This window comes from Mustela nivalis (genome assembly GCF_964662115.1).
Source record: "Mustela nivalis genome assembly, chromosome: 3".
NCBI lineage: Eukaryota > Metazoa > Chordata > Mammalia > Carnivora > Mustelidae > Mustela > Mustela nivalis.
This window is the reverse complement of record NC_139022.1, coordinates 72776421-72792977: the sequence shown is the minus strand read 5'-3', so window position 1 is coordinate 72792977 and position 16557 is coordinate 72776421. Positions and strand designations below refer to the sequence as shown.

Sequence of the window (16557 nt, the reverse complement as noted above, 5' to 3'; positions counted from 1 at the left end):
TATATTTATTCTAATTTCATTTCATTTTATTGAATCATGATATTTTAAAGATAGCAATTCACAGTTAAGATTATGATCCATATAAAAATAGTGGAAATTTAGTGGACATAGGATTTAAGTATCCATTTCATAAAGTAACCATTTATATATTATGTGAGTATAAAATCTGACTTTTGTGGGTGACATAAAGGACTTACACTTATTAGTTTATGGTTCAGCATCATAAAAATCATTTTTATATACTTATTATTAACATTACTTGAATTTCTGTCAAAAATTTCAGAGTTACAACTTGAACCAATGCTTTAATGGCTAAAAGCCTAATGCACAAACAGAGTATTTATCTATTTGAATAGTGTTTGTAAGAGAAACTTCAATTGTTTCTCATTCTATGACTTTTAGGCTAATTTACAATTTATGTTCTACTTTGCTCTATATTAAAGCATTCCAAAAATACCAAAACTTTTCATTAAAAAGTAAAACAAAAATTATTGTGTTAAAATGTATAGAAAATTGTTGGTGGTATGAATGTACATCACATTAAAAAGAAATCTTATTGGAAGTTTTAATGTATGAAACTTCTGTTAGTGATTGGATATAAAAAATCTAAAACCAAAGTTTGATTATTTTAGCTTCCATAGACTCTAGCTATTATTCAGTGAATTCAATTTTCTAGGAAAATTTATCAGCATCCTTGAAACCATTTCATGATTGAATGGCTGGTATATCATTCTTGATGGTTTTCTCTCCAATCAATTCCACTAAACCAATGAAACTCTGTAACAAAATTAGTCTAAATATAAGTACATTCTTTCAGATGTAATAAGGAAACAAGAAATCAGTTTCTAGGTAAATTTCAATAATCTAGGAAATGTTCCTTGGAAAATAATGCATATTGAGAATCACATTCTAAGAAATGCACACACACATAAAGAAAGGATTTTGTTAGAGATAGGAGATTGTGTTATCAGGTTCTCATTGATCACTAGTCTGCAGCAGGTGGGGGATAAGCCCTCACTATACAACATCCCAACAACGATACGGCAAAAATCCTCATCTGTGGAGAGGAACAGGGATCTGCTTCTTGAACAGAACCCCCAAGCATCCTTGAATAGAACTACTACCCTCCAAGGGCGCAGATGAAGAAAGGCCATAGTCAACTGAAACAATTTATCAGCAGGTGAATGTACCTGCAAAGTTCAAGGTGTGTCCCATCTAGAACTGTCATAGTGATGCAGACATGTGCCATTCCAGTGAGGACAGTACAGATCATACAAGTTTGTGTAATATGAGTGTGCAGTAAAATCTTCACCTTGCCCAAAAGGAGGTCTGATCTTTGCTTTCAGTTCCTGGAAGATAATCTTTAAGACTTTGGAAAGTCCTGAGAGATGACTGTCTTCACTTACATGGGAGACCTGGGCCACACCAGAGTCTATGTTAATGTGATTTATGGTGGGGGCTTTGAACCAGCTTGACCACTGAAGGGGCTGGAGGCTCAAGTAAGCCTTTCAGGCAGTAAACCATGTCTACATGACTGAGCTTCAACGAAAGCTTTGAACATCAAGGCTGAGGTGATACCTAGTGCATATTGTATGTCACTCATCATTGCTGAGAGAGGTTAGCACTGCTGAAGACTCCCAGAAAGAACAACTGAAAGCTCATGCTTGAAACTCTTCTGGATTCTACCCTATATGCCTCCTCTCTTCGCTGATTTTTATTTGAATCCTCTTTCACTATTATAAACTGTAACTGTTCAGTGCCGTAAATTGTGTAAGACTGATGACTCACAGATCTGTACCTGTGAAACAAATAATACATTATATGTTAATTAAAGATTTTTTTAAAAAATGTAGCTGTAGGTATAATAGTTTTAAATGAGTTCTGTGAGTCCTTCTAGTGAATTATGGAACATGAAGTGGTCTTGGGGACCTTTGAACTTGCAGCTGATGTCAGAAGTGAGAGTGGATTTGGGAACTTCCAACCTTTGCATAAGTAACTGATGTTGAGGGGTTAGAGGTATCACAAAGGACTTTTTGATATTTGTTAACATTGATTAGTCTGAGGAGGGACCTCCATTGTCTGAAAGAGTTGTGCCCCAGACTTCCTCAACAGTATGTGCCAGGCCTGTCAGAGATATTCAGGCTTCAAAATTAATTGTGAACTTATTCTTTTCTGATTCTTTGAATAAATCCTAACATGACAATCTATTGAAATTTATTGATTGTGGCTCTTGGGTACACTTTCTAAATCTTTTATTCTTAGGTCCTACTCTCTCTATTTTATTTGCTCTTTTTGGTTTTATTTTCTGGGTGGTATTTATTCTCATGAACATAAACTTAACAAATATATCAAACAATTAGTGTTACTTGTTCTTTTTTATATTTCAGTAACAACATCTTTATTCTTCTGTATTTTTTTAATATCATTTCTGAAAAAGCTTATACATTCCTTGGGGAATACTACTTTGGTCATCTACTAGAGATTATTTTGAAATCCCCTGGGAAACTGGCAGGTTTTCTGAAAGCTATAGAACATGGTGACATATATAAATCATTCTGCACCATATTTCATATTGGACACCAATTTTTATCTGTGTCCCTTTCAAAATGTTATTTTGTTCCTCAAGCCCTTTAAAAAATCCGGACCCTAGTTCCTTTAGAGATTTCTTTGCTTCCCCAGCTCCCTCGATGAAATTATGTGAGACTTTCAAACTGCCTATCCAAAGACTTAACTTCGAAAGTCCAATTATAGAACATTTTTGTTTGATGGGGGACGTAAAAAGAAAAACATGGGGACAAGTTCCATGTCTTTCTTCCACTAGTTCATGAATCATTTTAAACCATTAAAATTACTATATGGATTCTCCAAGAAAATGAATTCCACTCCCACTGCTGCCCTCAGGAGATTTCTTGTGGCTCTGAAGTTTGCTCTCTTTTGTAATTATGTAAAAAAGTAGGTCTCTGGCTTCAGGGAATGCTACATTTCACTGAATTGCTCTGGCTTTGCTACACATTCCTAGTGTATATAAATCTCTGATTATATCCCAAGAAATTTTTACTCAACCACAAATTTGACATTCACTTAGAGTTCTCTATTGTTGTTGTTGTGGTTTTTCCCCCAAAATGCACCAGTGGGATACTAATAACTGGCCAAAAAAAAGCAAATATGTTGTCTTTTGTCTTCTACTCTGACAATAAAGGGTCGTTTATTACTTTTCAAACTGTTACAGACTCTCTTTCATTTCCTGTAGTTGACGTGATAGCTGGTTGGCTGATATTTAATTATTGACAGGAAAAGAGGGCTGTGATATCTTTCTAAAATTCATTCCTCCTTAGGTACTCTGGGGGTTGGGAGTTTTTGGAAAAGGAAGGAAGTGGCACATCTTTGGGAGTATTTTGGAGAACCTTTTACTTCTGGTCTCTAATAGAAGAGTTCAGCTCGCCTGTAGACATCTGAGATGAAGAGATCTAACTCTTCACAGTAATATCAATTCTCTATTACTAGCAAGCTGGCAAAGATTGTACCTGAGATTCCCTAGACCACTGTGAGAGTGACTTGTTGAGCTAAGGAACTGCTGAGATCCAACCTAACCAGATGAGAAGGGGAAGGGACTGGGGACAGGGTAGCCACCTTCATTCCTTCAGTGTTTTTCTTGCATAGCCTTAACTCCAAGAAGCTGGGGTCCTGGCCATTCTTACGAAGAGCCAGAAGAGCCTTCCTGAAAAATTCATACAACTTCTGTTAAAAAGACCCTGACCCTGGAAAAAGACACCGAGAAAAATCAAAGCAAAACCTGTTAACTCTGTTGACTATTGCCTTTTTTCTCCCATATCCACTGGCATTTGGAATGCTCAGTCTAAAAGTCATTCAGTAGATGGGACACACCACCATATTTAACTTCTTTTATGATGAAAGTCTCCTTAGGAAACAAGAATATCCCAGCAAATATATCACATAGGATGATTGCCTATGGAGATTTATGAAACATAAAATATGTCATTCTAAACTGTGGCTATAGATTTAAACTATCTGCTTTCTAGCACTCAGATTTTGACTGCCATAAGAAATATTCCTACAGAAAAAAAAAAAAAAAACAGAACTGGAAAACCATCTGCTTTTCAAAAGTAGCTATCTATAGGAGATACTATGAAGAGTAGTCAGACAGCAAGACCATCTAATTTTTTTCTTTTTTAGACTAAAATCAGAAGTGTAGAAATGCCTTTCCTCTTTTCCAGAAAAGTACAAAACAGTCTGCTTCTCTAATGAAGCCCAGTGTTTATCTCAAAATCTCCTAAATCACACTGGGTATTTTGTGTTATATCCCAACAATCTGTAGTCTGTCTTGACCCCTTCAGAGAAGATATTTCAATGATGTGGCAGTAGAAAAATAAGTGTCTGACGATTCCCACCCCACGTTAGGAACCTTTCTCTCACTCCACGTCTCATCCTATTTTGGTCAGACATGACTTAGTACAGAGCTGTAAGTAGGAGCACAGTAGTGATTTAAGCATTCAGCCATGTGTCTTCTAAGCCAGACTGGTGCTGAGGAAGGAACAGTGTCAGGGAGCTGGAGAAGATAATTTTGGAGACAGATGATGAGGTGGCAAAATAGAATTGCAGACATGAAGCAGGTTGTGAGAGTATGTGTGCATATGTCTGTGTGTATTTCCCAAAGTGTGAAAGAAAGGCATTCTCACTCTATCCTCTCTCCCTTAGGTGTTTTCTCAGGAGAACATCTGTTCTGACTGGAAGATCTAGGGGATTTTTAATGGAGACAGAGTTGCAAGATATCAGATTCGGTATATACTTATACTTAAAAAATTATTCATTGCTTATCTGAAATTCAAATTTAACAGGTGTGCTGCATTTTTGTTTGCTAAATTTGGCACCCATAAATGAAAAGTGTAGAGAGCCCTGGTCCTGAGCTTAGCAGATGCAAACTCTACTTTGGTCAGGGGAAGCCTGGGTCTTTTTGTCAATGTGTTGAGGGTACACTGGTCATTAAATTATATCTGACATCAGGAGGAAAAAAAAATCACCTTTGCTAATACTTCTAGATATTAGTAAAGTACTAAAAAGAAAAAAGAAAATTTTTGCTATGTAAAATAACACTTTTTCACTCACTTATGAAGAATACCTTCCTTTAATTATTATTAACTATTAAACATCTCATTTATCTGTACAACATTAATTTTATTTCTAGCTTTATTGGAAAGCAGGAAATTAATTCCTGTGTGTGGTCTTCTGGGTGTTTTTCCATAGAAAAACTGGAAAAAATACTCTTTTCATGCAGGTACAATCGCTGGGTTCATCTGCTATTTTTAAAAAATATTATCTTTTAACCAGCTTTGTGTCTCAAATTACACCAGAAGCTTTAAAATGATGAGAAATGCATTGCCTTTATAAAAAGGGCCTGAAGGGGCTTAGTACAGATGTGTGCCTCAAGAGCCCATCGTACATATAAATACATTTTCTCTTTGAGACCCAACAAAAGGAAGTATATGCGAATCACTCTCCTAATGGGTCATTTTTATAGGGTGTGGCAGATCCAGAAATCCTTTCATAGTTTCTCATAAATGTGGAACTGCGACAGGTATCTTTTATCCTTTTTCAGATTTAACCTGTGAAAAAGCAGAAAAAGACTAGAATACTAATTCATTTTGTAAGTTAGAGACTTTAAATCGCTCCACAGATTACAGCTAATGGTATGATGGTGGAAAAGCTTGTGTGCCATGTAGAACTGATGTCCTTGGGGATTTTTTCACTTTCAAAATATATTACATTAAGCAGTCAAAATATTAGTTGTCTGGTAATTATCTAGACATGAAATGGGTTCATACTTTTTGCTGTGTTCTCTCCAATGGTAAACGTGTAGTTTCAGCAATCAGAATAATGACGTGCTCATTTTTGATGTGGGAAATAAAGGCAGAAGAGGAATTATTAGATTTCCTTACTACCCACAGCCCACTGACAAGGCCCTGAAACAGGCAGAGTGACATTCCTCTAGGGACTCAACTGCCTTGATGTTGACACTTTGGTAAGGGCGAAAGGCAATCCTAACCCAAACTGCCCCCTCTGTTCCCCATCCTGTAAGCCTACATTAATATATACAAATTACTTTATAAATTTCCTTTATCTCTAAACCATCCAAGATACATGTTGGCAATCATCTGTCACACGTATGACCCACCCATATATATCGAAGAGTCTTATGACTCGGGTTTAATTAGATGGTAATAAATGACCCTTTCCCAACAATGCTAGCCCCCTCAAGATCCTGGAAACCTTGCTTCCAAATTTCTTTGAGACCTATGCTATGCTGAGGTCAACTTAAAAGTATATAATGCGCCACTCCTCATAACCCCTCATGACCTCTTTCAGCCCTTGGGTCCTGTCTCCAGGCTTCAATAAAATCACATTTTTGCACCAAAGGTATCTCAAGAATTCTTTCTTGGCCATTGGCTTTGAACCCTAACGTCTTTCCTACATCAGTTTTCATAATGGGAATGATAACTATTAGATTCACATTAAGTAGGACTCTATTTCTTCCAATAAAAATATTCAAAATTCTTCTCAGCTAAGCTCTCCTGTTTCAATCAGTTTCATCACTACCTTTTAATGAGTGATAACACACCTGAATTTTAAACAATTAAACTTTTTTAGCCTTGACCATTCTATTGGGGAACTGTCACTAATCAGTATTTTTAGTGTGTTAACCTTTCTAATCGATGCCTAGGGTCAAAGGTGGGCTAAATACTTGATGGTCCCTCACAGTCAAAATACAAGCATGACCTAAATAAGAGAATGAGTAATTCCTTTCCTTTGAGGAATACTGTCATTATACAATTTTGTCTAATAATATGTAAGTCAAACATAAACATAAACATGAGAGGTTCATAATTTTCACTGGGGATATTTTTATTTATTTCTGATGAGTGATGTTGGATTAAGATTCAAAAATTAAGACGTTAAAGTTTTTTGGCCTTTGAGCATTAGGAAAAATAAGGCCATAAATGTAATAATGATATGTAATAATAAAAAATATTTTTAATGGACATTTTACTTTAATAGCATGTTCTATAACATATTTCTTATGTTTTTCACACTTTCATTCATGCAGAAACATCTGTTAACTGGAAAAACTATATGGTTTCAAATTTTAAGGTAGCTTATCCAATTTTCTGGAAACAAAGAAGTTCTTGAGTTTTTAGGATGGAAAATAATTAACACAAAGAAAAAAAATATATATATGTTTGTCTCTCACTGCATCTCCCTGCATTGTTTACTTTGTCTCCCTTGTTAAAAATAAACCCAAAGACCCCAAATGGCATCAGTTAGGTCATGTCTACACTGGGGATTCTTAGTTAATCTAGTACAGTTTCAACCTCCCCCAGAAATGCAGTATTCACTGGTCAGTCAGGAATTTTCTGATGGGTGCTAATGTGTCTACCACTGGGCTCTCTCCACGACTCCCCACTTCCGGAGGAAGATGAAGTAATCTTGCATGATAAAACAGACCCTTTGCTTTGACTCCTAAGGGGAAGCAGCCTTGCCTGCCTCAATCCTCTCATGCTACTCATGTTCTTGCCCCACCCTCCCTCTATAAAAGCCTTCCATTTTATACAACTCTCTGAGCCCCCTCCACTTGCTAGAAGGGGTGCTGCCTATCCATCAGTCATTTAATAAAGCCAATTAGATCTTCACATTCCCTTGGTTGATTTTTTGTTATTTAACACCTTATACTTCTGTCTTACCTAGAATGATGTTTCATAGGATCTGCACTGGGATATTATCTGTCACTAAATAGGAGTCATAGCAGCAGGGATGTTTTTCTTCCCCCTTGCTCCCAACCCACCCTAAACTGGTGAGTTTTATGAATTTTGTGTCTAATGCTTTGCTTGTTTTTCCATACTAGCTCACAGTATATGTCCTTGGACCAGCACTCTGCTTTTGTTTTTCCTTTTAAATGAAGCAGATTAAAAATCCAAATGCCCTCTAAGAAATGTAATGGCTTCAATGGTCAAAATGAACCATCTATTTTCACTGCGTGTCTTTAATATTATAGAATGTGAAATAACATATAAAGAATTTCTTTTTTTGCTACTTCAAAATTGATTCTTGAAGAAAGACAACCAGCTTTCTCTTGCTGTCTCCAAACAAACTGAATGACTTCTTAATGAGCTCCTTAAGATCAATAGCTTCTGAGTGTTCCTGTGGCAAGTCTATCATTCCAGTTTATCTTTTTTCTCCAGCCTTTAGCTAGTTACTGGATTCTATCATTGTAATTATTTAAGTTACTAACCCTCTTCCTGTTCACCTCCATCCCATAAGCCCCATTTCCTGGTCCTCCCTTCCTTTCCTCATTGTAAACCATTTACTCTCTATTCAGGAACAAACAACTTTGGGTAGGCAGGACACTTGGAGTTCATGTTAAACATGGAAATGGAAATACAGTCCTCCCTGTAGCTGACCTCTGCCCTTGTCTATTTGCATCTGGACTTGCATCCAGTCTTCTGCCTTGTTTCTGACCCCCAGACTCCATCTCCCAACTGATTCTGATTGCTGAGTCCACGTCGTGTTGTTCTCTGTGCTCCTTAACAATGGCTACCGCACTTCCCACTGGTGAAATAAGCTGCTTTCTGAATTTCAACGTGCTCAGTGGGGTTGTTCTTTCCCATTCCCAGCACATCTAAGTCTGCAAATGACTTTCACTTTGATAAATCAATTCTTCTATACGAGGTTAGTTCTTGAGATACAGCCATCTTGGTCAGAGGCCTTAGTAAAATTTACAAGGGCTCCATTCTATTTTTGTCAAAAGCATGAATTATAAAAGCTCCATAAGGTATAACAGGAATTCCTTGAACTTTTTAGTTGGTATATATAGATTATGGCAATAACTGAATGTTTTATTTATAGGTTTTTACTAAATATTTTATTTCAGACTGTTACCACTTTTCATTCAGTCTAGAGCACATCAGCCCCAAAGACTGCATTTTTTTAATTTCTTAGTTCTATGCATTTTTTTGGTTTTGCATTAAAAGCGGAATCATGACATTAACTATTATCTCTATCAACTCTTGGGGAGGGCTTTTTAATATAATTAAAATTAAAAATGGTGAGCCCATCACTGAACTTTACATTCCGCCAAAACAGAAACAGTCTCAGGAGATGTCCTGAGTCTGAAAATCTAATAACATCGACATCTATGCGAATACAGGTGATTGTGTATTCTTTATGCCAACACAAATCCCAGCCGGGTCCCATAATATTGAATTATGACAAGGAAGAAAGCAGATAAAATTCTAAATAACAGTTGATACCAGATGGTGTTTATTTAGATAACACCAACCTTATTTTTAGACAACGCTGAAACCATAGAATTATTTCCTTAACTAAGTTCCAATTAAGTCACTACCCAATTACCTACGTAAGTACCTTACAGTGACTACATATAAAAATCCCTGGCATGTAGGGGCACGACTCATTTGCTGTTTTTGAATCTGAATGCTTTGTGTAGAGTCAATTAGTTGTTGGAAACCACTTTCAGAAAAGCAGCATCTTTTCTTTCCCTTTCGCCTTATTTGAAAATAGTAACAAGACTGAGTGGATGAGACTAATGGTCTCCTTGTAAGACTGGGAGACTGTCCTTGATTCTGCAGCTCAGAAACCTGTGGCTGCTCCATCTTGAAAGACTCATTCATCCCCTTTCACTTCCTCCTGCTACAATCCTTCTCACCGAATGCCACTGGGGATTCCATTTATTTTACCTCCCAGGAGATTCCACAGGCTCCAAATTTCACACCCGGCTCAAATTTCAGAAGAGCAGCATGGCTTTTATTACTGAACTGACATCTCATCTGACCTCTGCCTCACAGAAGAGCTGGACTTCGGAGGCTCTGAATATTCAAATTTAATTTCAGCTACTCACAGTGCCAGCTTCAGCAGGAACGGAAGGATACCCTGCAGCATCTGTAATTATGGATTAATTTGAATATATCCTCCAATGCAGATTATGAAGGCTTTGCTAATAAGGACTGGTGACGTTGCTGCTTTTTTTCTCCCCCTACATTGACATTGAGAAAGGAAAGGAAGTAGAGAAGAACCAGGAACTCTTTTTTTTTTCCTATTGCAGAGTCATAGACTTTCATGAAATGAGCTTAATTTAATATTATTATTATTTTTCTTAGATAACTCTAAGCTTGTGCTACTTATTTCCTACAGCTATTTTATCGAATAATACACTTGGTAGGTTGTCTTTTGAGTCTTCAAAATGAGCTGACTGAATCAAAGTTTTTCTACCATTCTCAAGTTCCTTATTAGGCTGGGATTTCTTTGACCCGCTATCATAATCAGGTTTCCCCCAGTACATCCAGCACAGTAGACAATAACTGCCTCCAGAATAATATGTAATTTAATGACTATAAATGTCGCATCATTCTAGATGCTTTTCTACCTAATCTGTGTTCCTAACTGCTTAAATTTATTATTTAAATTTAAAATTTGTTTAAAGCTAATACGTGTTTCCTTGTGGGTATTCATGAGACAACTGGCAAATATGAAAATCTAAACTTACATCAGAGACATAGATTCATACTGACTTGTACCACTGACAAATTAGAGGCCAGTCAGTCCTAAAGAATTATCACACAATACGTTCCGTTCTGACTAGAAAAATACAAAACTATGCTCAGTTTCAAAAACTTAAATTTGGTGCCAGTTAGAGTCATCTTTCCAACACGTGCTCATTATTCAAATTAGCTAGGGCTTCTGTAAACATTTATTCAAATTAGCTGGAGCCTCTGTAAACATTTAGATTCCCAGCTCATCTCTCTGAGAGTCAGAGCCAGGGCCCAGAAATGTGTATTTTTTAACAAGCTCCCCCAGGAGGGTCAGGATCGGGCAATTTTGGTAACCACTGAATTAGAGTTCAACAAGGTGTGGCAGGATCGTTCTTGATGAGTATGTGGCATCTTTAAGGACCCAAAAAAATCTTACTGGAAATAAAGTTTTGGATTTTCCTTTATAGAAAATCCAGGGTGAAGCTGCAAATTTTTGATTTATGCTTTTAAAAACCTGGACAATTTCAGGGAGGGAGGCAGAATATTACCAGCTTCTTTTTTTTCCCCCAAAGAAGAAAGCCCCCATGGTGTGAATTCAGGTTTATTTAAACACCATGACATTATGACTAATATATTGGATGAGAAAATCCATTTTCATTTCTAATTTTTCCATATAAGAATCCTTCCTGAAATTTATTATTGTTTTACTTTGGCTTATAGCCTTAAAAATTAAACACTGGAAGTGTCTGTCAAATTTTGCAATTTTCCTGCTAACTGCAGTAAAAAACAGCTCCAAGAGTATAAAACAAATGTCACTTTCATGAGAGCAAAGGAACATTTGACTTTCAAATAAAAAACGTATCTGAATCCATGGAGTAGAGAAATATAAGTCAGTTAAACATTAGAAAATATTATAGACAAGAAAGAAAAAAATAAGAATGTGGAGATTGTGATGGTATCATCACATGCTCCGTCATGAAAGATACAATGTGGAGTTTTGTCAAAAAATAAAATGCTACAGTAAACTGGAATTCTTATAAAGGCTCTGGGAAGATAATGAGAAACTGACATTTCAATGAAGAGAATAGGAATGTATTTTTCTTTAACTGACTTTAGGTGTTAACACACACACACATGCACACATATATACACACACATACATATATACTGACACATACATTTAGACACACTCCAATGTACATTTATACTTTTTCCTTGGTGTTGCTTTCCTGAGGCTTATTCAGTTACAACTGATGAGAAACAAAAAGGGCATTCATACATTTTTTAAAAATTCAGCATTCATACATTTTTAGTATTTCATTTATACCACTTGCGGTAAACCTAGAAAATTGCTATTATTTTGAAATGGTTTTTCTGAAGTAATCTTGTTTCTGGATCTACAGCAGACCTCTATACCTACACCCTAAAAATCTATTAGAGCAAGCAGTCAATAAAAATGGAAAGATACAAAAAGGGAATCAGAAAATTTTGTTTGTAAATATTTCCTTTTGAAATGTACATACATAAAACATTTCACAAGCACATGCTTTGTGCCAAAACATTCAGTGCATTTATAATACTTGTGTGGCTGAAAGTTTGTAGTTGAATTTGCATTTGTAAAGACTGAAGTCTTTTTCCCTTATGGAAAGTAACCATGGAGAACAAGACACAAATAATTATTAGGAATCAATAGGAAATGGCTTATTCAGAAAGATTAATTGCTCAGTTGTGGAGGGCTTCTATAAAGAAGAAGAGCACACCTATGAAGAATATATAAAATTAGAGGTAAAATACCTAGTAAAAATATTTTACTATTTGAATATATATATACATGTATATTATGATGGGTATATATACATATATATATATATATATATATATATATATATATATAATATATATGCTACATTTCCAAGTGTTCAAAGAACTTTCGCTCTTCCTTCTTATACATAAAGTATTTCTTTATGATAATAGTAATTGCTGTATTCTTATGTACAGTTTATTGGAGTTTGTTGTTTTCTTCAGTAATAAATAATAAACTTATCTAAGGCTTTTCTTCATCATAGTGAATTAGTTGTAATACCATAAACAAACTGATTAAATTTAATTTTAAAACTACCAGTTACATGGTCTAGGTTTAGCTGATTGTCATATTTATAATATTAAAATGGTTTAGTTCTTCAGAAATTTTTATATTGGACAGATGACACTGATTTATTGTCTCACATAAGAATTCTGGCCTACATCCTTTTCACTGGGTATCAATTTACTCTCATGGTTGACCAACTTGCCTAGTGGGAGCCTATTTCTTTCTTTATGGTAAGACTTACTTGGGGAATGTCAAAATCAAGTGTTATAATAAATGTGGTTCCTAAGCACATGGATTTATAGCAAAGATCTATTTTGTGCTTCTAGAGTTAAGTTTCTGGGGCTCTGCATTAATTTGAAGGTAGACAAGTAAGTTTAAATATATGCTACAAATCCTACAGAAATCACTGCAATAATAAAAAATAAAGTTATAGCAAATAAGTCAACAACAAAAAAACCCCGACTGGAATCATTAAAGAAATTCTATTAATCCAAAAGAAGACAGAAAAAAAGAAAAAAAATTGGAAAGATGCAACAAGTAGGAAAATAAACAGAAAGATGACAGATTTAAAGCCAATTATAGCAGTATTCACATTAAATATAAATGGTTTAAATGCTCTGATTAAAAAGCAGAGATAGCAGGATTGGGGAAAAAAAAAGAGACCCAACTATATGCTGCATAGAAGAAATGTATTTCTTTCTTTCTTTCTTTTTTTAAAGAAATGTGTTTCAAATATAAGGTACAAATGGGTTAAAAGTAAAAGGATGAAAAAAAACACACACCAACATAGCAATAATCAAAAGAAAGCTGAAGTACTTCTACTTATACCAGTAAAGCAGTTTTCAGATCAAAAAATATTTCTAGGGATAAAGATGGTCATTTTCTAATCACAAAGGAGCTATCTGATCAAGTGGAAGTTATGGCCCTAGCTGATCATGGATCTTTTAGAAGAGCTTCAAAATACATCAAGTAAACACTGATATAACTGCAAGAAGAAATCGGGAATACCACAGTTATAGTTGGAGATTTCCACATTGCTTTCTCCATAATTGATAATATAAGTAGATAGAAAATCAGTAAGGATATAGAAAATCTTGGTCAACTTGACAAAAATTTTACATGCATTTCAAACAAAGATAATGAAATAAGATGCAGTAATATGCAAATGCCTCATCTATTATTAAAGGAAAAATTAAAAAGTTATTCATATACAATCATGAAATCACACACTCAGTGTAAATGGAGACAAAAAAGTATTTCATCAGGGGACCTGGCTGGCTCAGTGGGTTAAGCCTCTGCCTTTGGCTTGGGTCATGATCCCAGGGTCCTGGGATAGAGCCATGCATCCGGCTTTCGGCTCAGCAGGGAGCCTTCTTCCCAACCCCCACCCTGCATGCCTGACTGCCTACTTGTGATCTCTGTCTGTCAAATAAATAAATAACTAAATCTTTAAAAAACAAACAAACAAACAAAAAAGGCAGGGAGCCTGGTTCCCCTTCCCCCTCTGCCTGCCTCTCTGCCTACTGTGATCTCTCTCTCTCTGTGTCAAATACATAAAATCTTTAAAAAAAGTATTTCATCAGTACAATAATTTAATCACATTTTTCTTTATATTTCTTTCGTAAATCAATCTATATAAGGATTTTGCTAATTGCAGATAAGCTTTTTTTTTTTTTTAATATTTATTTATTTATTTTAGTGGGGTGAGGGGGGAGAGGGAGAGGAAGGGAGAATTTCAAGTTGACTCTCTACTGAGTAAGGAGCCCCTTGTAGGGCTCAGTTCCATGACCCTGAGATCATGACCTGAGCCAAAACCAAGAGCTGGACACTCAACTGACGGAGCCATCCAGACACCTTTGTGAGTATTACACATGGATAATGGATGAGAATATTTATGTCTTTTTTTTTTTTTTTAAACTTTAGTTGTTTTTTTTTTTTTTTAAGATTTTATTTATTTATTTGACAGAGAGAAGTCACAAGCAGACGGAGAGGCAGGCAGAGAGAGAGGAAGGGACGCAGGCTCCCTGCTGAGCAGAGAGCCCGATGCGGGACTCGATCCCAGGACCCTGAGATCATGACCTGAGCCGAAGGCAGCGGCTTAACCCACTGAGCCACCCAGGCGCCCGAGAATATTTATGTCTTAAAATTAATTTCAAGAGCTATATAATTTATGGAGTTTAAAAAGCTTCATTTTATGGAATACATTTTCATTCCCTATGCATCAGAATGCCTACTGTAACAAAGTGAAAGGTAGTAGCTGAAACAATTATTTGCCAGAAATCATAGCATATATTTGTCTATAGCTCACAAATACATTTAAAGATGGCTTTACAAAAAACCTTATATTCATTCAGTCTAAGATGCTATTGATTAGAAATCATGCCATTATTTTAGGTTCTTCTAGAAAATAATAAATGCTCCCAATTTAATTGTGACATAGTAAGATACAACAGTTTCTGAGATGTTAAAATATAAAGTGTGTGTGTGTGTTTTCTGAGATGTTAAATGAATGTATCCTGAGATGCACAATGGGTGTGTTCTGAGATGTTAAAAGGTAAATAGTATGGATTTTATAATCTAAACCTAAAAACATGTCTCCCCTAAAGTGAATTTTATGTGAACTGAATTCAGATTCTGTTGACCCACTGGAATAGCCATTCCAGGCTCAATACTGCTGGGGAAATGTATCAATTCTCTGTCTTGAATATTTGAAGAAGAAAGATATTCCTATGGTGCTTGTGTGGCTCAGTTAGTTAAGTGTCTGCTTTTGGCTCAGGTCATAGTCTCAGGGTCCTGGGATTGAGTCCCACATTGGGCTCCCTGCTCAGTGGGCAGTCTGCTTCTCCCTCTGCCTCTCTCCTACTCAAGTTCTCTTTCTCGCTCTCTCAAATAAATAATAAGTAAAATCTTAAAAAATAAAAAAGCAAGACATTCTCAACTTTCTACTGGTTAATAATATGAGAAGAGTAAGGGAATAAAAGGGCTACATAAAATGGAAGAAGTCATTATTAACTCAGAAATACTTAACATATTATAGTTTCTCCCCAGATCTTAGAACTAAGATATGTTTGTGTTATGTCTTTAGAAAGTTAGAGTTCTTTGCACAAACACTCTAAGGGATTAATGAGTTTCAATTTCATTGGTCCAACTGAGGCTACACTTTAACATCTGAATGAATTAGTTACTGATATAGAGACTGAGCACTTCCATTTTTCAGGGCCCTACAGAAATTCAGACCAGGAGATACTATGGAAAGATGTTTAAAATGGTAAGAACTTTTAGAAAAAAACAATTAGACAAATATAGTGTAGAACTGTACGGTGCAATAATATATATCTACTACTATAATATTAAAATAGTTACACAGGTCAAAAAATTTAACAAACCTATGAATTAAAACAGAATCAAGGAAAGTGAGCACAGAAACAACCTATGTTTTAATTTTGATAAACCAGTGTAATAGTTAAAATTTGTCCATTTCTAAAATTCCCAATTAACAAAATAATCAAGGAAATATATAATTAAAACATCTTTTAGTTAATTTTTGAAATATTTTTCTACCAAAGAACATTTTTTACTAATATCAGTAATGTTTTTCAATAGCAAAATTAGGGGCACCTGGGTAACACAGCTGGTTGAGTGTTGGACTTGGTTTCGGCTCAGGTCATGATATCAGGATCGTGAGATCAAGCCCGGTGTTGGGCTCCATGGTCATGGAAGAGTCAGCCTGAGATTGTCTCCCTCTCCCTCCCTGTCTGCCCCTTACCCAACTCTCTTATAAAGACAGAGCATGTGTGCTCTCTTTTACTAAAATCAAATAAATACATAAAATCTTTTAAAAAAGTAAAATTAATAGTGGCAAGTATTTCAACAGTAACTATTTACATGTACTTTATGATAAATTATTCA

The 16557-nt window shown here is 35.5% G+C and overlaps 1 protein-coding gene across 4 annotated transcripts in view; it reads right to left on the bottom strand.

The window, feature by feature from the left end:
* Window positions 1–16557, bottom strand: part of EDIL3 (EGF like repeats and discoidin domains 3) — a 416104-nt gene that overhangs the window by 8236 nt on the left and 391311 nt on the right. The gene's annotated exons all lie outside the window — the stretch shown is intronic.